Genomic DNA, 23,110 nt, shown 5'->3' with positions numbered 1-23,110 from the left:
GTACATCTGAAAGCATTTTAAAAACCTCACACCAGAATCCCTGTATTTTATGGCAGAAAATAAAACTGAGCTAAGACATTGGGAGGCGAGACATTGGGAAAAATCCTATGTAATTTCTTTTTTGAGAAATGTAATCTATGTAAGACCTTAAATTGAATGAGGCATAATCTTGTATTGACCGATTGTTTATCAATATCCTCTTAACCATTCTGCCAAATCTCTTCAGAGATTCCAATCCCCATCTCTCGCTCCCATTCCTCTCTAATCAGGCTTGTAGAGGGAGAAGTAGCTGCTTGTAACTTTCCATAAATTAAAGATAACTGATTTTTATTACCTCTAAACTGAGTGAGACAATCATCACTTATTGAGGGCGGGACCTCATCCAGGGCGACATTATGTGTACGTAAGTAATTCCTTACCTGTAAAAATCTTAAAAAATTATTTTTTGGAAGGTTGTATTTCTGTTGTAGTTGCGTAAAGGAAGCTAACGCCCCATCCAAATAAAGGTCCTTGACTGTGCATATACCCAGTTCCTTCCATTGATTAAAGGTTGAATCCAACCTCGAAGGAGGAAATGATGGGTTATTTGCGATCGGGATTAAGAGGGAGAGTGATTTTATATTAAGGTAATCTCTTATCTGTCTCAGTAGTACTTATACGGGACCTTGTGTCAAAATGATTAATGACTTTGACCTTTGACCTTTTGACAGGTTGAACTTCCGGTGACCTTATGATTGATGGGTTGAACTTCCTGGTATGAGGTCATGGGATTAACCTTTGCCCTTCCTACCTATCGATCATGGTTTTTGACAGTTAGTTTTTGCCCTATGACCTAGCTAGGACTAAATCATAATTTTGACGGTTAGTTTTTGACCTTATTAACCATTTTAGCCCTAAATCATAGTTTTGCCGGTTGTTTGAACTTTGTCCCAGTTATGTGTGTGCGTGTGTGGTTATATGGCTTGTGCCTGCGCCCCCCTCCCATTACATTCCTGAGCAGTATATAAATGGGGTCAGTTATTTCATATATGTGACATTCAGTTATTTCACATTTATATATAAAACATTCTATAATTTATATAATCTAAAACAATTAAAGGTCGAAAAAACATTTAGTTATTTCACATTCATATAAATTATATAATAATTATCATATAATTTATATAATATAAATTATATAATAATTATCATGCCAAAGTTCTTTTTAAAAGTGTATAATATAAATTATATAATCTAAAGCAATTTAACTAAGGTTGAAAACATTCTGCTCTTTTTTAAAATTATATAATGAAATACTTATAAAATCTACATAATGTTGCATATCACACTAGCAATAGTTTGAAAAAACATTCTGTTCTTTAAAAGCTTACTAAAACCAATTGGTTTTAGCTGAATAAAATCGTCTTACCTTATTATTTTAGAGAGAACCTACCAGGGATGTCCACAAAAATGCAATGTATGAATGGATTCAAAATTGTTTTACACAACTGAATTCACATAGTCATTCCTGAATGACCTCACACTGTCTCAAAACATAAGGAGCGCGCGCGTGTCTGTGTGTCTATGCGCGCGTCCTCTTCCTGCGAGCTCTGACCCCCCTCCTTACAGTGTAACTGTCAAGTGAATCTCACACTAACAAAAGTTGAAAACATGCCTTTAAAAGTATAATATAAATATCTTATTGATCCAATTGTTTTAGTTTTAGATGAATAAAAAATGACTGAGTTAAAATTAACTCATCAATGTCCATACCATTCATGTCCACAAAAATAATTAAACTAAAGTTGAAAAACATACCTTTAAAAGTGTATAATATAAAATAAAATATCTTGCTAAAGTTGAAAAACATACCGTTCCTTAAAAGTATAATATAAATATCTTATTGATCCAACTATTTTAGTTTTAGATGAATAAAAAATGACTGAGTTAAAATTAACACATCAATGTCCATATTGATGCCCACAAAAATAATTAAACTATAGTTGATAAACATACCTTTAAAACTGTATAAATGTAATGGTTATAAAATAATTTTACTAAGGTTGAAAAAATATTCAGTTCTTTTAAAAGAATATAACATAAAAAGCTTACTAAAACCAATTGTTTTAGTTTTAGATAAAAGTAAATAAAATCATCTTACCTTATTTTAGAGAGAGAGTTGAAGAAGTGGCTCCTAACACATCATTGTCCATTGATGTCCACAAAAAATGCAATGTATGGATGGATTCAAAATTGTTTTACACAACTGAATTCATATAGTCATTCCTGAATGTCTCTCAAAGCACCGTCTCAAAACATAGGGAGGCGCGGTGTGTGTGTGTGTGCGTGTGTGTGTGCGTGTGTGTGTGTGTGTGTGTGTGTGTGTGTGTGTGTGTGTGTGTGTCTGTGCGCGCCCCTTCACGTGAGCCTTGACCCCTCTCCTTCGCATACCAAAGCACAGTGAAAGTGAGGAAGGGGTTTCCTAATATCACACTCACAAAAGTTGAAAAACATACTGTTCCTTAAAAGTGTATAAATAAAATGGTTATATAAATATACTGAAACCAATTATTTTAGATGAATAAATAAAATTCATCTTACATGTTTAGAGTTACAACTCTTAAGAGAGTTAACATAAATCACAGAGGTTCTCTCTCACACCAGCGTCTCTGACTCAGAGGGGTGTATTCAGTGATGGGATGAGACATTTTGAATGGTGTGTTAAACTTATAATCCTAAAAGTTTAAATGACATCTTTTAAAAATAAAAGTTTATAAAACTTTTAATAAAAACTTTAATAAATTATTAAAAGTCTTAATAAAAACAAATATTCTACAACGATGGTCTGTGGAAAAATTTGACTTGAACTTAAAGTATTTTTATTTATTTATAATGGGTATGCAAAATAATTAGAAATTTTTTAAAGCGTCACAAGTCATCTCACGCCTGTGAAATATTCAATCATTTCTTAAGTTGTATCTGTGAGAAAATGACAACCACATATAGGCCTATCTTCAGAGAGAGCAACCATGAAAACATTTAGAAACTGGGAATCTTCCAGAAATAAGGTCCTTCCGATCAGCGCTGAGAAATAAGTTACTTGACAATAATGATAGCTTCAGGATATCGGATGACAGATGAGCCTCTGTGCATCGTGTCAGAGCGTATGTCATGTTAGTCTGCTAACGCCTTTCCATACTAAATTTATTTCAAATCATAATCGTAAAAGTTTAAATATTGTTTAAATTAAATCTTTAAAGTTTGAATACATACTCATCTTCTATTTATCTTTTAGAAGACTTGTGTATGATATAAATTATTTTGTTTAACGGTGACCTAAAGTATAATTGTTATTAAACAATGTCTGTTCAAAACTTTAGGTGGTCGTCTTAAATCTCATTTATATGAAAAAGATTCAATCAGCATTTTTTTTGTCCATCTGGGGGTTTCAATTTTTATGGTGGGGGTTTTCCATAGCTATCCCGTACACCTAAAAACGACCATCACAGAAAACTACATTTAAAAAAAATGAAATAAATAAATAATTGAATAAAATGTAAACAAAGTTTTAGCTAAATAAAAACACCTTGCATTTCCAGAGAGGCGAAGTAGTTCTTTATGCACTGATAAAAATAATCCAAAAAAGCAAATAGTTTAAGTTGTCATAAACAGAGCAAAAATAAATAAATCCTTCAGTGATAAACTACAGTGTGAACTGAAGCTTCAGACCCTCACAGAGACTAGAGGAGGAGTTACAGACCAGATGAGTCTCGGGGGACAATGTCACAGTAAATCTAGTCTGCTAACGCCTTTCCAGAGTACATCCAGAGTTTACACTAATTTCATTTAAAAGCATAACCTTAAAAGTTTAAATCAAATCTTTAAAAGTTTTATTAAAATCATATCTTCTTAGAAGATTTATGTATTATTGTTACTAAGCAGCGTCTGTCCAAAAACTTTAGATTGTTACATACAACATACAACAGACAACATGAAACATGTTGTCAAAGTTTGTCACAATGTTTTTTAAGAAATCCGAGGACTCGACATTGCTCTAATTTAGACTAGGTTGTATCATTTGGAAAATCAAAGTAAAAATCACACATCGTCTTAATTCAAAGCATGATCTTACTTTTTCTACGGTAGCTATGATCTATTACACGTATAAGATGTATAAGATCATATCTCCCGAACTAGGGTGAAACCCTTTACTGAGAATATACCACCGGTCATCTACTCAAAATATATGTAGAAGTTTCAAATGTTAGCATTTGTTGATGGTGGCCGCATGAACAGACTTTGGGGGGAGCTATAGCAGGAATCATGACCTTTGACCTCCTCGATTTTGGAGGCTTTTTTTGTTAAAGATTTCTCCCATCTAGCGGTTCTCCCATCTACTCGCTTTTTCAACTTTGGTAAATGTGCCAAGAATCTATGACAACGTGTCTTCCGATAGCACTAATTGTACATGTTCTACCGTTATGATGTACTTGTTACATGTTCTACCGTTCTATATAATGATTTACACAACCAAGCTCGTCATTTAGACCGTGCCTTTGACTTACCCGTCCAGAAGAAAGCAGGCAACTTCCCTTTCAAAGTCTTTCTCCTTCACTAGCTCTTTTTCACCTGGGAAAAGCTATCCCGATATTTATTTACATACCGATAAATTGAATTTAATTAAAACTTCTCCTGTGGCTCGGCATAACTATGATCCTGCATTATATTGTACCGTGCAGTGCAGCCTTTCAAATGTGCCTGGGGCAGTATCAACACCTCCCATATGGTCTAGCGGTTAGGATTCCTGGTTTTCATCCAGGCTGTCCAGGCTGCTACTCAATAGTCGAATAATCATCAATAATCATTTTTAGTAATTCATAGTCTTAGAGGCCTACACGAACTGCAGAAACAAGCAGTTTCTTGAAGATTCAGTACTGAATCATTTTCACAAATACAATTATATTGAATTCAGAAAATTTCACTATGGAATACTTTATCATAATTTTTATTTAGTACGTCATCATTTCATCTCATAATTATGACGCATAGTCATAATTTCAACTTTTTTAAGTCATCATTTCGACTTGTCATAATTATTACTTAATCCAGAATTACAATTTTTGTCAATGACGCCTTTTTAATGTAATACTTAAAACGTTTTTAAGTCATAATTTGGTTGTTGACTATAGTAGTGTTGAGTTAGGCTAGTGCTTTTTGTCCCTCTCTGCTCTTTTTCAAGATGGCGGAACGACACGGAAGCCTCCTTGGACTTACCCGTCCCATGTAAATAAAGATAAGAAATTAACTCAGATCATTGGCACAGATCATTTTACACCCATGAGGACTTATTTTATGAATACAGACAACGATTTTTGCTAATAAAAAAACTTTAGTTTCAGATGTTTAAATGACAACATACCATTTTTCAATCTACACATGAGAGACCTTCAGAAGTTTCAGAAGGCCTTCAACGGCTTAGGTCCGTTGGCGAAAACACTGCATGTGTAAGGTTGTTTTCCAGATTTTCACCCAAAATCAAATACTGTATGACGCTTTTTAAAGTTAGAATAAAAAAGTTAAGTGTCACAAAGTCTGACACAAGGCCATTAACTTGTTTTTGTTTTTTTGCTTATTTCTACAAACATTATCATGGTTTTGTTTAATCGTATTCATATTTATCAGGTTGATGTTTAGTTTAGATGTGGATGGCTAAGTTTCAGGCATAGTGCAACCAGATTTATCTAACATCTCACTCACAATGCAAAACGTTGTAAATAAACATGTTCAAACTGTAATTTAACCATATTTTATTAATATTATGTTGATTTAAAGTTTTTGTTATTAACTAATACCTTTATCTTTTAACTAACATCTGACCCCAAATAAACAGATAATGGAATGTTCACACTATACAGTTAGATATTCTCCTCCTTTGTATCTTTGGGCGTATTTTTACACGGCAGCATATTTTGTCACACCGTAGTGATGCAAAGTTCCACACTCTATAACTTTAAAACATCATCTTTGGAATCACACGTGTCCATGTAAGATTCAAAAAGACCAAATTACTAAGAATTTGTGATACACAAATAAATACACAAAAGTTTATTACTCCGCTAGATTTAGTCATCTTGTTCAGATAGCAGGCGACACTGTTTCACATGTTGTACGTTGGACTGTGTGTGTGTGTGTTTTAGGTGAAGACGTTTCTTTGAGAGCCGTTTATAGAAATAAATGACGCTTAAGAATTTAAGCGATAGTTTGACTAAATTGATATCAATCACACAAATACGAATCACACAAAGTATTAACACGAAAAGTAAGTTCTAGAGGTCAGCTGGGTTAAAAGTAAATGCATCATCATGAGCCATTTAAAACAAATACAGAAAAGCCACTATAAGTGATCCGTTTTGAATGTCTGTCATTGACATCTTGTTTCTTTTTGTACAGTTTGCAAAAAGTACATAGAGCGTGGTCAAACATGTTAGGTATGTATCCTATACATTATAGGTCCTTCTACACGATAGTGTTTGACTAAATCTTTCTGCGATGCCTACGAAACATCGACGTGAAAGATGAGTATGGCTGTGTTTCTGTTACCTATTACGCTTTAAACTCGTCTAACTATTACACTTATTTTGTTATTTTGTGTGTGTCGCTAAACAACGGTTAAGCCAATGAATTACGGTTGATACGTGGTATTTTTACGTGAATTGATTCATTTTTTATTCCTTCCACACTTTGACACCAGAGTTTTATTCGGCAGAATGCCGAAATGTTTTAACATATCGTAAATTTCAATGGTTAGATAAATCATCTAACTATTATATGTGAAACAATCAACAGTTATATGTGAAACAAGCACAGTGGCATTAGAGTCAGATTCTTGTTTATATTGAACATTGTTATTGAACCGTTTTTCAATATTATTGAAAATAATTGTTAAATAAAAGCGCTATTGTTCTCGGCCTCATCAAAGTTCACATAGTTTTCACCGGAGCATATCGACTCTGAAACAAGACTTTGTTTAAAAGATTTTGAAATTGTTTAACATCACTAGCGTAACACTTATCGTATTGCCGGGTGCGATTGTAATGTTTTGTATGGCGTTTTCTTTACACTTTCCTACAGTTAGCTGTAATGTTAGTGAACTCTAGGTCTTCTCTTTGTTCATATACGACAGTATTCACATGAATTGGCTTGATTTGTATCTTGATTTGATACGTGAGACATTTACATTATATTGTTATACCGTCCTAGTTTTTAAATAGCGCTAAAATGTAGATTTTAACCCTTTGTGCGGATATGCCGCACAAGGTTCTCTGTTCTCTGGTTCTAGGTTTTTAAAAATACAGCGAAACAAAGACAAGGACGCCTCTTTCTATAAGCGACACTCAAAATCTGTGCATACAACAAAACACATGTAGGTGTACGAAGATTTATCAGAAAATTACTTTTGTTTGAAGAAAAACTTAAATCAGCTGGTGCTTGATCACTATTGAAGTTATTAAACACCCCTGAATTCGGTAATGATGCGATATGGATATCACGTTTTAATTTTAACTCAATACGCTAAAGGTCTATAAACTTCAACATCTTGTAGGTCAAATTAACTTAACCTGTTAAGCTGCAACCCCACTTTTGAAAAATCCCCAGAAATGACATACCCAAACTGAAACAGATACAGTTCATGAACCCTTTGCATTAAAAGCACAAGTATGATCTCATTTGAAAGCTGACACCTGGCAGTTTATTGTAAATGTAGAATTAATTATTGTCATAATGACAAAAATTGTTATAAATAGCTTCAAAGTTTTGTAAAATTATTAGAAATTAATTTTTATGAAACATCCTCATGAAAATAAAATTGAAGTTGGCACTGGAGCAATCTAGAAATGCACTACAGCTAAAGCCATATGTCTAAACATTCTATGTTTAAAATCTGAAGATAATAAGTCCAAAACTCTGTATTTAGTTAAATGTTTTTCAAGACCATGTCAAATGACTTTATTTTGATTTGACGCTAAAATGCTACTGATGTTTATTGTCATCTTCTAACCATCTATCCAGTATATTGTCTCTATTGTTTTGTGGTGCAGACGATCCCCATTCAGTCTCAGTCTCCCCCTGCACACATTCACACCTCTCCAGCCTGGTTATGGCTCGAAATATGCATTTCTTTTGTCTGCATTATAGCTACTAATGACTGGCTATTCACAGGCTATTCATAGGGTTTCAGTCCCTAATTTCTTTTCTCAAAGTTTATCTCACATTTTAAACTGTATCAAATGCATTTCTTGAATAAAGACACATTTCAGGTAGCATTCAAAAAATAATAAAAGTATAACTTCTAGGTAGCAGGTGCACCTAGGGCTAGCTAGCATGTTAGCTTAGCACACCATCAATACACGACAATTTATGAGATTAAAACCATGTTTGTGCTCCAAACTTACTTTTTAACGCACGTTGAGTATTTTAAATAATCTTCTGTGATCTAATTTGGCTTCAGATAAAAAAATCAGACAGAAAATATACTATTGGATAGTGTTCTGCACAATGATAGTCTATATAGATTAGCATTACATTATAAATATAATCTATTATTATAAAAAAATACCTGGCATGGCTTGAAAAATACAGGTAACTCAAATATCAGTGCAATCATGTTTATTGTCTTCAAAACATCTGTATCTGCATGTTACAGCGCGATCTCTTGTTAGCTTTGTGTGTATCAGTGGCGTCCTGGAATGTCACATGGTCATGGCTCTTCTTCATGTTCCATATATGGACTATTATTGTGCATGTAGCGCCCTCAGGCTATTGGTATGAATTAAAAAACACAGTATCGGAATACCAAATGCTCATAAAGATTACATCGACGCATTTGGGTATAAATTCAATAAATATTATTCCTGTCTATAGAAATATGATGTAAATCTATGAGAATCTATCAATATTTCTCCAAATCTGCACAGTTTTGAGCTAAAGCCCTGAAGGACGTTGTTTTGTGTATCGCTGTCATGACGACAGCACAGAGTTTTTTATGAATGAAAGCGGCTGACGCGCATAATTCATATTAAAGGTATCGACTCATTTTTTCATTTCATAACTCCTGACACAAATTAAGACATAACTGTCACTATGAGTTTCTCAGAATACAATAGTGGTCAAATACTGAAACTTGAGTATTATATCTTTTTAATTATGTATAGTTTGTCAAGGTATAACATTAAATCTGATAGTAATTTTGAATTAAATAAATAAATAACGCTTCAGTGCGCGGGCGCACTGGCAACGGTTAACAGGTTAAAGCCTGCGCAAAATTATTCTTAACTTAAAGCATGCGCATCCTAACTACTTTCTAAATGTTTGTTACAGAACTTATGGTGAACAATTCACCATGTTTAATCAGATTTTGTCACTGGATCGAGTGAAAATAATAAACTTCTCCTTTGTTTTTATGCATCAAGTTAAATCCAAATGATAGGAAAACTTTATGATAGGAAAGTACGGACGGCGCCTTTGACCAATCCTCTACATATGGGGCACTTGCTCAGAGAAGGCGCACATTCTTTGCACACAACTAGGTGACCACAGGGGATGAAGACAATGTTCACTTCCTTATCCATGCAAACTTTGCAGGTGTGCTCCTCTTGAAGTCTTCTTAACTGTTCCTCCATAGGCAAGTCTGAAAGATCTTGACTCGGTGATGCAGCTTCATTTGTCTGGACCGTCAGGCCACACTCAAATTCCATCTCTAAAGCAGACTTCACCACAGGATTGTTCTCTTGTTCTCTCACAAATTCTCTTGTGTCGCTGTCTCCATTAGTCAATAGCTGCTCAAATAGTCTTGAAAATCTTGCTTGAATCTGATGAACAAACTCTTGGCCCTTTTCTTGCAGCAGGTATTCACATCTTGGAAACCACTTGCCATGTTCTACCCATGGATCATCACCAGACTCCCAACATCTGAGTCCACCATCGCAACAAAAGCACTTCACGTCATCATTACGACCAATATAGTAAAAACCAGCCTTAGCCAATTGGTCTGGTCGAACAGTTATTCTTGAGGGCCAGTAGACAAATGTGAGCAACCTGTCTTCACACTGTTGCATTGCCGATCCATTGGAAAGACCGCCACCAGATAAAGGTACATTATCTGCATGGTCACCTCGAACGAAGCGGCAGTTGGGGTAATTTCTCTGGTGTTCTGATACTGCCCGATCTCCTGGTTCCCAGTTGCTAAGCTGGCCTCCACAACTGAAGCAAGCCACTCTGTCGCCCTGGCCAAGGTAGTAGAAACCACTTTTGGCAAGCTCGGCCGGACTTACTGGTGCAAGAGGCCAATTCTGAAAGGTGTCAAGGCGTTCCTGTTCCCGACGCATGTCAGGATTCTGACAAGCCGGAGGGCGCTGGTAAGACTTATCCTCAACTCCACGGGAGGAAATGGGTCTGGAGAGAGTCAGGTTGCTGAATGCCATGTTTAAGTAACCCACCCGATCCTCCATTTGGCCTGATACGGATGCCGTGGTGGTCGATGTTACGGGTGTCGCAGGGGCGGAAAGAGGATGGCTTCGTTGCGAAGCGGGGAAAAGGCACTTTTGATGAAGACATAAAAATGTGACCACAGGGCGTATCCTCTCAAGCCCTTCTCTCTGCCGGACATCCCATACCTAGTGTCTAGTCGTCCATGACAGAACACATCATCTTATTAAAAAATGTAATGAGAAATAAAGCTAGCGCAAGTTCTGCCAGGGAGACTCAATCATTTACGTCACTAATTGCCTCTTCAACTACCCATTCATTTTCTTGCTGTAGCATAAAAGGGCAGCACTTACTCATATCTGAGTCCGCAGATGCTGTTGCTCCAGCCATAAACCTTACGTCCAAATTCGCGATAGCTGATGGTCCGTTCACGTCTCTGCCCAAATACTTCGGTCTTAAATTCTAATTCTTTTTCTTTTTCTCTTCTCTCTTCATTAGGATTTTCAGGATTCAGGACTGGTAAGTCACCTCATCAAACCGTTTTTGGGGGGCCCCGTTCTGACGGATCCTCCATCCACCTATTTTGGGGGTGAGCGGCGCCCCTGCCTTCATCTTCAGTCAGCAGTCGCTGATTCAATACCCCTGGAATTCGAGTCATGAACGGGGCCTCCGCCAAAGAATTTGATTGCTTGCTGAGCTCATTAATAAATGTCTATGCTACAGCATTAATTCTCCCGAGTCTTTCTGGCAGAACAAGAACAACACCACAAAATGTCCTTTCTTATGCTCTGTACACAGCGGGCAAATTAGTTGTATCATTTGATATGATACAACTGTATTGCCGCCTCGGGAATACAGTAATTAAAATGCAGAAAGCAAATATTTAATCTTTTAAATCATGTAGTATTCTAAATATTATTATTATAATACAATTTTTATGAGCTCAGACATTTTTTCATTCAGAAATTTTTATTTCAACATTATACTTTCATACATTGAAGAAAATGATAGACCGGCATTACATTTACAGATGGTCTAACCAGAATAGAAAATATCCGCAGGCTATCATGTTTTGCTCCAGGGTATAGTTGACCAGACTTTCAACTAATTCACCAACGTCAGTTTTTGCATTTTTTGACACCAGTGACACACAGAGATCTGTTACGAATGTACAAATAGCGAGTATCTCTGTGATTTCGAATTCGTCAGAACATGAACGCAACACATCCAGAACTTTTCTGAGGATTACGCCGATCGGCTCTTTGCTGTTAAAAAACATGGGCGTTACATCAGGCCATGACTTTATCAAACCTCTTACGTCATCCATTTCATTTTTGAGATTTGTCGTTTGGTATCCTGCGCACAATCTTTTTTCATATCACACGCAGCGTCGATAATCCTGTGCATCAAGCCAACCATTTGGCCTCTAAAATGATCTTTAAACATACTGTCCAGCGCAGCTCTTAAACGACATTCTTTGCCTGTGGCGCACTCACACGCCGGATGATAATTGTACCCTGTATCGCCAGAACTGAATGGGGAGTCGTTCTCCATCAGGTTTTGCGTCGCCATTTTTTCAGCTTTTCGAATTTTTTTCCAACTTATCGTTCCTAGAATGTTCCTGCAATCTCCTGAGTCCTTGCGGTACAATCGTGCCTTGTGTTTTTGGGTCGGAAGTTTGTGGGTCAGAAGTTTGCGTCAGGCTCAGACAAACAGGACTTTCAACTTTTGATCAATGAGATGATGCAGTAGCGCAGCAGTCCGAGGCTAGTAGAGCTAGAGTAGAGCGTGCGATGTCCTGAAATATTTATCAGGCTGGGGTCCGCCCCACTGGAGGGGCTGAATAGGGTGTTGTCATCAGGAAAGCTTCACATCTCCGCGCTGCTGTTTTGGCGCGCATTATGGATGTTTGAATCGTTTGAGTCATACACACAAGTGCAGCGATGGAGCTCGTGAACACGAGCAGTGTGAGAGGATTCCTGAGATCTTGCGACGATCTGACTGAGAAGATTCGCTGTTTAATACAGAAGAAACTCATCAAGAAGTACTTGAGCAGGTATAAAAACCTATTTTATGCATGGATTAAAGAATAGAATAAAAAATAGGCATTTCTATAATAAAAGTATTTCGCTCTCTCACTAACCTATGGAAACACAATCCCATGCCAAACTATCATTTGGCATAACTAATCATTATCAACATATTTTTTTGATAAAAGAGTTCCAAAGTTCACTTTGTCCACAAAAAGGAACTTAGCCTTAATTTACTGAAGGCTATGGATGTTAGGTACATATGTTTATCAAATTGTACACATTCATTATTAATATGATGAAAATGGCTGTTATTTGTTTCTTCTCCTCTCACATTAAATCACATGTATTATATAGGCCTATTTTAAGGTCAAAATGGTGAAATTAGAAAAAAGTTGATCATTTTGCCTGATTATTTTTGTCGTTGTATTCTGTCAAATATGAAATGTTTAGTTTAGCTACTTGCACCTTATCTTGCACTTTATGACCGTTATCAGCTATTATCAGATACTATTGTCCTAACATAGACTATTGTTTTAACTCTGGTTTAACCTGCTGTGCGTCTGTTCACCGTCCATCATGTGCTCTAACACCTGCAGCAAATATACACTTTTAAAAAGAACTTTGGCATGATAATTATTATATAATTTATATTATATAAATTATATGATAATTATTATATAATTTATATGAATGTGAAATAACTAAATGTTTTTTCAACCTTTAATTGTTTTAGATTATATAAATTATAGAATGTTTTATATATAAATGTTAAATAACTGAATGTCACATATATGAAATAACTGACCCCATTTATATACTGCTCAGGAATGTAATGGGAGGGGGGCGCAGGCACAAGCCATATAACCACACACGCACACACATAACTGGGACAAAGTTCAAACAACCGGCAAAACTATGATTTAGGGCTAAAATGGTTAATAAGGTCAAAAACTAACCGTCAAAATTATGATTTAGTCCTAGCTAGGTCATAGGGCAAAAACTAACTGTCAAAAACCATGATCGATAGGTAGGAAGGGCAAAGGTTAATCCCATGACCTCATACCAGGAAGTTCAACCCATCAATCATAAGGTCACCGGAAGTTCAACCTGTCAAAAGGTCAAAGGTCAAAGTCATTAATCATTTTGACACAAGGTCCAGGATAAGTACTACTTGTCTCCAAATACGTAACTGACTTTTTATGACGAAACCATTAACTACAGTTTGGTCTAATATCACTGGAGAAAGCAGCACTGCTCCAAGATCATAGCGATGGCAATAATCCCGCTCCATCTGAAGCCATTCTGGCGCATTAGCCGACTGTTCCAACCATAGTGCAAAAACTTGTAAGTGAGTGGCCCAATAATAAAGGCGAAAATCCGGAAGGGCCAACCCCCCCTCATGTTTAGGTTTACAAAGGTGTATTTTTTTTTATTCTGTGACCCTTGTAGTTCCATAGAAAAGGAAGAACAATCGAATCAAGGTGTTTAAAGAAGGACTTGGGCAAAAGTATTGGAATATTACAAAATAAATATAATATTTGAGGTAGAAATATCATTTTTATCGCATTTATTCTGCCAATTAAGGAGATCGGGAGAGTTTTCCAATAGTGTATACAGGTTTGTAACTTGGATAGTAAGGGGTTGAAATTAGTTTTGAGGAGTAAATTATATTTAGAAGTAACCACTATTCCTAAATATGTAATTTTTTCCGTGGAAACTTTAAATGGGGAGGAGTGTATTACAGATAAATCCTTTAAACCAATGGGCATGAGTTCACTTTTTTCAAAATTTACTTTAAAGCCAGAAAATTTTCCAAAGTTAGTAATAGTTTCGAGTACAACAGGAAGGCTCACCTGAGGTTGGGTAATATAAAGCAAAATATCGTCCGCGTAGAGTGATATTTTGTTAACAGTGTTTGAAGTGTTAAAGCCATGTATGCATGGGTTACATCGAATGGTTTCTGCCAGGGGCTCTACTATTAAAGCGAACAAAAGGGGTGAGAGGGGGCAGCCCTGTCTGGTTCCTCTTTGAAGATAGAAGGAGTCCGATATTGTTTTATTTGTTAAAACCCATGCTGATGGATTCCATTTTATAAACTCATCCCCCATATTAAATTTCTCAAGGATAGCAAACAAATAACGCCACTCCACTCGGTCGAATGCCTTTTCGGCATCCAATGAGATTACAACCAAATTGTCTCGGATTGCCTTGGGATGATAAATTATATTAAACAGGCGTCTAGTATTATGTATAGTACTTCTTCCTGGGATAAATCCATTCTGATCTGTGTTAACCAGTTTGCTAATTAATTTGCCAAGTCTATTAGCAAGTGTCTTGGATAATATTTTTTGATCAACATTAATAAGGGAGATAGGTCTGTATCCCTCAACTTCTTCAGGATTTTTACCTTTTTTAGGAATTACTGTGATAATGGCTTCAGAAAAAGTCGGCGGTAGTCCAGTTGTTAGTGCTTGCTGATAAGTTTTAAGCAAATAAGGAGTAAGGATGTCGCTTTTTTTTATATAGTTCAGCTGGTAACCCGTCTGGGCCAGGAGTTTATCTCTTTATTTGCGATACATTGTGTCCCACATTTTGTCTTTATTTTATGAATTGTTCTTTCACTATCTATTTTTTGTAATTGTCTGGCTAATAATTTCTGGGGCTTCTCCCCAAATTCAAAGTATTTCTGTTTGACGAAATGAAACGTTTTATTTATTTTAGTAGAGACTATTTTATTGTATTCAAACCTTAACTGTAAAATTTTCTTCTGAGTATCTGGTGAGGGGTTTAGTGCGTTTTCATTGCATTCAAAAAAATTCTTGAATTAGATTGCGGGGAAATTTTAAACGATGATCTATCGAGATATGCGTCAAGGACACAATTAAAGTCCCCGCCTATAACAAGATTTGTTTGGGATATAATGGGAATAAGAGAAAATACCTTTCTAAAAAAGTCTGGTTCATCAGAATTTTTGCCGTATACATTTATCAACGTAATCGGGAAGCCATAAACCTCACCAGATAGAACAACATAACGAACGTCCCGATCGGTACGCAGGGCTTTTTGTTTAAATGGGACCCCCTTTCGAAATAAGATAGCTACCCCCCTAGATTTATGTAAAAAATTAGATTGATAGATCTGTCCTATCCATCCGGATTTTAATTTGTCTTTAGAGTCCACTTTGAGATGAGTTTCCTGCAGAAAGATTATATCTGAGGAGAGAGATTTTAGATGTGATAATATCTTGCTTCTCTTAACCGGATGGTTTAATCCTTTTACATTCCACGATGTAAATTTGAGACCCTTTCTGTTACTTTGAGTTGTTACTCATTGTTCTTTATGTGATTGAAAATCAGGCTAGTCATCATCACTGCTTGTTTCGTACCTTGCACCATTTTAAACAGGCCCCCACCCCCCATTCCCCAAAACTCAAACATTAATCCCGTCATCTGACCGACTACAGAACTCGCGGCGCGACACGGAATTACAAAACAAATTGGATATAATGACAAAGAATAAAACCGAGATAGTCAAATAAAACCTAACAAATACCTTCAAGATGGTATCAAACCTTAAACTTCCACACACAGAAAAAAAAAAAAAACTCGTATCAGCACAACTCCGTAATACTTCAGGTGAACATCTCAATGTAATAACACGACATGAGTTTTATAAACATCATGTAAAGTTTAAACAGTCAATACGTTTTCGTCAGTTACGTTATGTTGATCTTACTTGATCAGTCCAACAGCATCCCTTAGACTGGTCCTGGAATTTCAAAGTTACGTTCAGCAAACTTGACCGCTTTGTCCTGGTCAATGAAGAAATACTCTTTGCCGTTGTGCGAGACTCTCAGTTTCGCTGGATATTGCAGTCCATACTTAATTCTGGGTTTATCCTTCAACAACTCCTTCGCACGTTTGAAGAGTGCGCGTCGCTTTACCACAGCAGGCGGATAGTCTGGGAAAATGTTAACTCTTTGGCCTTTAAAGAAAATCTGTTGCATCCTAGCAGCTTTTTGCATTATTTCTTCCATCTCATGGACGTAATGCAAACGCAGGATGAAGGCCCGTGGTGGTTCTCCACTTCCAGGACGGGCACGTAGAGCTCGGTGTGCGCGGTCCACGTGCGGAGGTTTGTCTAGTGACAGGGCTTCAGCAAGGAGTTGGGCAACGAAATCTCTAGGTTTAACTCCGGATTCAGCACCCTCTTTAACGTTCAATATGTGGATGTTTTGTCTTCTGCTGCGACTCTCGAGGTCTGTGCATTTTTCTGTGAGTTGCTCCACTGTAAGCTTTAGCTTTCCCAAATCTTGTTCCATCTTAACCATCGTGTCAGAGGAGGTGGAAGCATGATTTTCCAGGCTCGTTAATTTCGCGGCATGATCGTCCACCGTAACTTTAATCTCCGAAATTGCCGCGTTGGCCTCGTTTTTGAATGTCGACAATTCCCCTCGGATAGTGACAGCGAGCTGCTCGATTTTTGAGTCAATGATTTCCCCAATGTCAGATTTGATTAAAAGAAGTTCCGCGCGAAGAGAGGAGATCGCATTGAGGATAGCTGAATTATCGGACTCTGGAGTGTCTTTCTCAGGCGTTTCCTCCACATTGGCGTCGGGGGATGTCAAGGCCTGGTCTGGAGCTTTTCGAGATTTGCCCGGCATGTTTAGAAAACTGAACAAACTGAATCCTAAAGTCGGCTAGTAGTTTGCAAGATGCGGGACTGTAATTTTATTAGTGTTAACAATTATTAAAGAGATGTTCTGACGAAGTTATATAAAAAAATATACGGAGTCGTCGTGAAGCGTGTACTACTCTCTCATGTCGAATCCCCCAATATTATTAATTTAATTAAAACGCTCTTTTAAAGGCCAGTGAAAGCATAGGCTACTGTCAGTTAAGTCCTATTCGGACGCTAATATTGTTTCTCATGGGCTCGTCCGGTATTTTAAACATTTACAGGGGTAAGTCTGTGATTTTAGTGCCATCCAAATCCATAATATCAGTGTTTTTCTCACCCAACCCGCGTAAAAATCCCTGGCCAAATTAGTACCTTCTGTTTTTTGACAAACAGGTCATGTGGTAATTTAATTGCCGTCTGAATCCACATCTCTGAGTTTACAAGAGATTCAAAATTCACGGTTTAAATCCTTTTTGATCACTGCCGAGCACCGTACGCAAGATGTAAACTTTTATTACTGAAATGCTGGAAAGTATTTACAAGAACAATATTTCATCGCAGCTCCACCTCAGTGAACACAAATGGGAAAGAGAAGAAGGCACGTCAATTTTTGAAAAGGTTATTGTGGCAGCAATATATGTTACAATTTTAAAATATGTAGGCTAGGCTATTATAGGCTATTATAGTTTGGATTATTTTTTATAATATCCAATAATCATAATAAATTGCAATTTCAACTATTTCTGAAGTGCTTCATTTATAAAGATCACAGCTTTCTTACATAAACAGCCCCTGCACGAGAGAATAATTGATTCTCGAGCCATCGATATCAAACAATTCAGCAGCATCGCCACGGACAGCGCCGGGTAACGTCGCACGTAAGAAGGTTTATCTTAAGCAGCTTCCTAAGGTATGGTTCGGGGAACACACTTAGGAACATAAACAACTTTGGTAAGATATATCTTTCGAGCTTTCTTAGCGCGCTAAGAGTGAGCGTTATCGGGAAACCGGGCCCAAGTTTATTTACATGGTCCAATCTGAATGCAGGGTAAAACTTTAATCTAACAAATCTGCCTAGCAACTGTTGATCATTTGTGAACAGAAAATTGTGAAAAGTTGGTAACACTTTAGAATACTGTTTCTTTCTTACTGCATAACTAATAAGGAATTATTGAATAACTAATAGGTAATTCTTTATTAACACTTAAGTCACTACTGATAACTACTAAGGAAGATGTGTTAACTAATCAGTGTGTAATAGAATTTTATGATTGTGTGAAGTATCAGTTAGTTAATCAATAACTAATGAATTCTGTCATACCTCCTGAAGAACTACTATTAATTATCTACTAATTAAGGTTCAAGAAAAATAACTAAGAAGTAACTAATGAACAGTCATACAAAACTACATTGAGTTGTGACCTTCCTTATTTACTAATGTTATTAATAGAAGTAGTATAATGAAAATACAATTTTAGCAAATACATATAAATGTTAAAGAGGTTTTTGCCTGTGTGGTTTTGTGAGTGTGTCCTGTAAGAAATCAACTTCAGAAAGGAACCCTGCACTCAAGTGCCTTGCCATAACTAACCTCAGATTAGCTTTTATATTTTATATAAAGTACTGTGTGTATTCCTCAGCATAGCATGCCATTGAGTAAATTCATGTATTTGAACAACTGAGGGAAACTGAAAATATAGGGAACCCATTAGTAATTAATAAAGAATTAACAAATAATTGTCCAGGAATTAGGCTAGTTATAACCTGAAACAGTATTCTAAAGTGAAAATATAACGAACTTATTAGTAATTAATAAAGAATTATCAAATAATTGTCCAGGAATTAGGCTACTTATAACCTGAAACAGTATTCTAAAGTGAAAATATAACGAACTTATTAGTAATTAATAAAGAATTATCAAATAATTGTCCAGGAATTAGGCTACTTATAACCTGAAACAGTATTCTAAAGTGAAAATATACAGAACTTATTAGTAATTAATAAAGAATTATTAAATAATTACTTATTACCTGAAACAGTATTCTAAAGTGAAAATATAGGGAACCCATCAGTAATTAATAAAGAACCACATTGTTATGAACTGCTCCGAGACACGAAGGTTGAGATCCAAATGCAGCTTTAATTAAGGGGCAATCCAGACACGTAATCCAATATACAGGCAATAGGTCAAAACACAGGTAGGCCGTCCAAACAAACAAACAAACAAACAAACAAACAAACAAACGGGTCAGAGGCAAAAGAGTAATCCACGAAACAGGCAAGAAATCCAAAAACCAAGAGACATGAAACCAGGGAAAACGCTCGGAAATGCAGTGCAACAACATACAAAACTTTGCAGTGAGTGAATCAGTGAACATGGTATAAATAGGCTGAGACTAACAGGGTAATGAGACATGCAATCAGTGATGATGAGTCCGGGCAGTGAGTTATGGGAAATGTAGTTTGTGAGGGAGTGACAATTGTCTGGTGTGGAGTGCCCTCTGGTGGCTCTCAAGGGCACTCCAGCTGGTGACCGTTACACACATAATTCTGACTCAAATCAAACTTACTGTAAAAAAAATAAATAACAACACTAATAACGTAATCATCTAAACCTTTGTAAAATACACAACAATAACTCGTTTACATGATATCTTCCTTTATTTCAGATGAGAACATTTATTAATACAGCATTTATTTTATTTTGTTTTAACATGTGCAACACTGCCTACATTTAAACTCGTTTAACAAACATTTTAAACTTAAAAGTTAAACCTTTAAAAGCAATTCAAGTGTAATCAGCCGGTCTCTGTTCTCCCGTTTCCACAGTAGTGGTGCTGGCTCTCTTGCGGGAGCTGGGCTCGTGTTCGTTAGAGAAGCTGCTAACTTCAAACTGCCGCCGAAAGATGCTGTGACTCCATAACCTGCCCATAAACAAACAGTGCACAGCTCTAATAACAGATTTAAACATCTGATGTAAATACATTTAGTATCTTTAGAAATAAAATAATGGGATCAGGCGTTTCCATCACGCAAAAAAGACTGACTTGTTAGCTAGGTAGGCTAACTTACGTTCAGTCCTTGTATGTTGCCTGCATAAAATAAAATGATTTACAGCACAGTAATGATTTTATAGATTAAATAAAACGTACACAAACCTGTATTTCACTGAAGAAATACACCAAATCGGTTGCGCTGAGAACTCTCCAGAAGAGGATGCAAACATGACAGAATTTATTAGTTATTGATTTACTAACTGATACTTAACACAATCATAAAATTCTATTAGTTAACACATCTTCCTTAGTAGTTAACAGTAATGACTTAAATGTTAATGAAGAATTACCTATTAGTTCTTCATTAATTCCTTATTAGTTATACAGTAAGAAACAGTATTCTAAAGTGTTACCAAGTATTGATTTGGTACCAGTATCAGAAAAACCCCAAACGAGACCCATCCCTATTAACAAGGTAAATGCGTTAAGATTGTAGCACATGGAAACTGTCCATTATTGTAAGGGGAATTCAGAAACTTATCTGTTTGGCTGAATTTATGTGAATTGATTATTGATGCTGTGACATTGTTTGAGTGATATACTGTATATGTGTGCCTGTTTTAATTCATACAGGCCAGGTTTTGGATTTCCCTGTGTAGAAAATTAGCTCAGAAGAGCTAGCTCAATTATGTAATCAGTTCATCCAATGACCAGTAAGCATAATCAATTATTAATTCTATTCAATAAATTATCTTCCTGGCCAAGAAAGAATAACATTTTCCAACTAAAGTAAATAAAGTACAAGCAGGGTAATACCATAGGTATCGCTAGATCAAGATGTTCAAGTGACTTCGATATTTTTGTGAGTGGCAAACACAGAGACAATAAAGCGTGGATATAATGGTTTAATAAACAAAACTATGGTAGGCTACACACACACAACTAAACTAAGCAAAGATTGTATACAGAATCAAGAAAGTAAAGAAAAGTGAAGAAAGAGAGAAGAAAAGAGAATGCAAGATTACCATCAGTTAACCACAACCTACGAGAAACATCAGAGAATCAGGGTCACCTTGAAGGGGCACAATAACTTATAAACGCATCTTAAGGCTGCGAACAGGTACTTGCATTGACTTCAGTTGCTGAACAAGTCCAGATGCAGGAGATTCTTGATGATTTCGCCAGGAGTGCACTGAAGCGTTCGTTTGGGTTCTTGGGGTGTCCAACATTGAATCTAAAGAAGTTAACTTGAAGATGAAGTTGCTGGAAGGAGACAGGAGAATGTTGTCTCAAAGAGATTGAGCTAAGATCTGAACTAATCAGACACTCTTAAAGGTCCTATCAGTTCACACCCATTTGGTGAGGTGACCAATCCAAGATGACCGGGAGAAAGTCTTTGTTCATCTGATCCCCATTTGCATGTTCATGCTGGCATGGAGAATTTGTGCCGTCTTTACACAAAAGTATGGTAAAAAGATCATGATGCAATTTATTGTTGTACACCATTGATTATAAACTCAAAAGAGGATTCTTTTGATACCAAGAAAAAGGGGATTTGAAGACATTAAAGCAGTGATACATCATCTTTGGAATCAACATTTGAAGTCACTCTAACATATCTAAAGAATCATAACAAGTCATAACTAATAAAACATAGGGACATGCATAAAACACAGGAGAAATACTATAAACATTTTGGAAAGTTTGTGGGTCCTTTGTGTATTGGATGTTTGTCTTTATAGTCTTTGACCAAATGGCTCGTGCCGTCTGGCCTCTCTTGCTGTCTTTGAGGCTTGCAGACACAGTCTCTTGCTGAGATCGCTCAGGAGAGCCGAGGTGATAACGGCCTTTGAAGAGAACTGGTTTGAGGGACGATGACAACAGGAGAGGGGGAAGGTTTTATGATGCCTAGAGCATTTTGATTAAGTCCATTCGTTACACCTGAATATTCTTTTCTGGATGGAAGATGGCAAGCCACCCAGTTTGATTTCGGTGATCATTGACTGTTCCGTGCTGTCCAGTATTGTGGTAGGACCGTACATTAACTCAAAATCCATGGATTTCTCTTTACAGAACTTTCACTTGACATTGATTTAAGAAATTGCACTCCAAGCATTGGATCAAAAGAATCTAAACTCAGTGATCTGGATTTCATCGGACAGAACTGGTGAACTTAATTCATCAAACACCTACACACACACACACACAGGGTTATTGTAATTGTTTATTTTGTTATTGCTGTATTTATTACATATTACATTTTTGAATGCTATCTCTTTTGGTTTTCAGTTTTATTAACTGTTTAATTGCTGATTTTGGGGTTCCCTATACTTCTCATGACCGGTAACCCATGCTCTTATACGCACCGGATGCCAAGCCATTGGCCACACCATAACAAGTAGGAGGGGTCATAACCCTTCCTGCTACATATGTGTGCAACATATTAATGAAGTTGAATTTGAGCTTTTATAGCCTCGAACAGTGACGTTATCGGAATGCGCATGCATCGGAGGTTATAATTAGATGTGCCACAGGTGCATCGGCAGGTATAAGTTTGTCTGAAGAGTAGTCCTGGGACATCAGAAAACCAGAGGCAGTGGGGATGGTACAGAGGCGGGTAGATTTACGCACCCCATCCCGAGGCTGGGCGGAAGACCATCAGGACTTTTTGGAGATAATGGTCCTGAGGTCTTGTCTTTTTGGAGGCTGCTGAGCGCTACGAGCCAGTCCCCAGTCTTGATGAGGGGGATCGCGACTCACCACACTTTGTTTTGTGCCTCACGTTTAGAAGGACCGGGCAAGGCTGGGTGGCCGGCAGCCCCTCCCCCTGAGTGCGGGGAGGAAGGATTTGCACGAAAGCTTCCTCGTGTTTGTTCACCTCCCGAAACCTGCTGACGACTGTGTTCCCCGAGTCGCCAAACAGGCCGGAAGGTGAGA

At 36.8% G+C, this 23,110-nt stretch overlaps 2 protein-coding genes across 5 annotated transcripts in view; both read left to right on the top strand.

Annotated features, from left to right (window-relative positions):
* Positions 1-23,110, top strand: part of LOC311289595 (stonustoxin subunit alpha-like) — a 170,158-nt gene that overhangs the window by 87,592 nt on the left and 59,456 nt on the right. The gene's annotated exons all lie outside the window — the stretch shown is intronic.
* The window catches only part of LOC311289607 (tripartite motif-containing protein 16-like), a 30,952-nt gene that overhangs the window by 1,034 nt on the left and 6,808 nt on the right, over positions 1-23,110 (top strand). The gene's annotated exons all lie outside the window — the stretch shown is intronic.

The sequence above is a fragment of the Rutilus rutilus genome (genome assembly GCF_951802725.1).
Source record: "Rutilus rutilus genome assembly, chromosome: 4".
NCBI lineage: Eukaryota > Metazoa > Chordata > Actinopteri > Cypriniformes > Leuciscidae > Rutilus > Rutilus rutilus.
The sequence above is the reverse complement of the archived record's forward strand: the minus strand, read 5'-3'. Positions and strand labels throughout refer to the sequence as shown.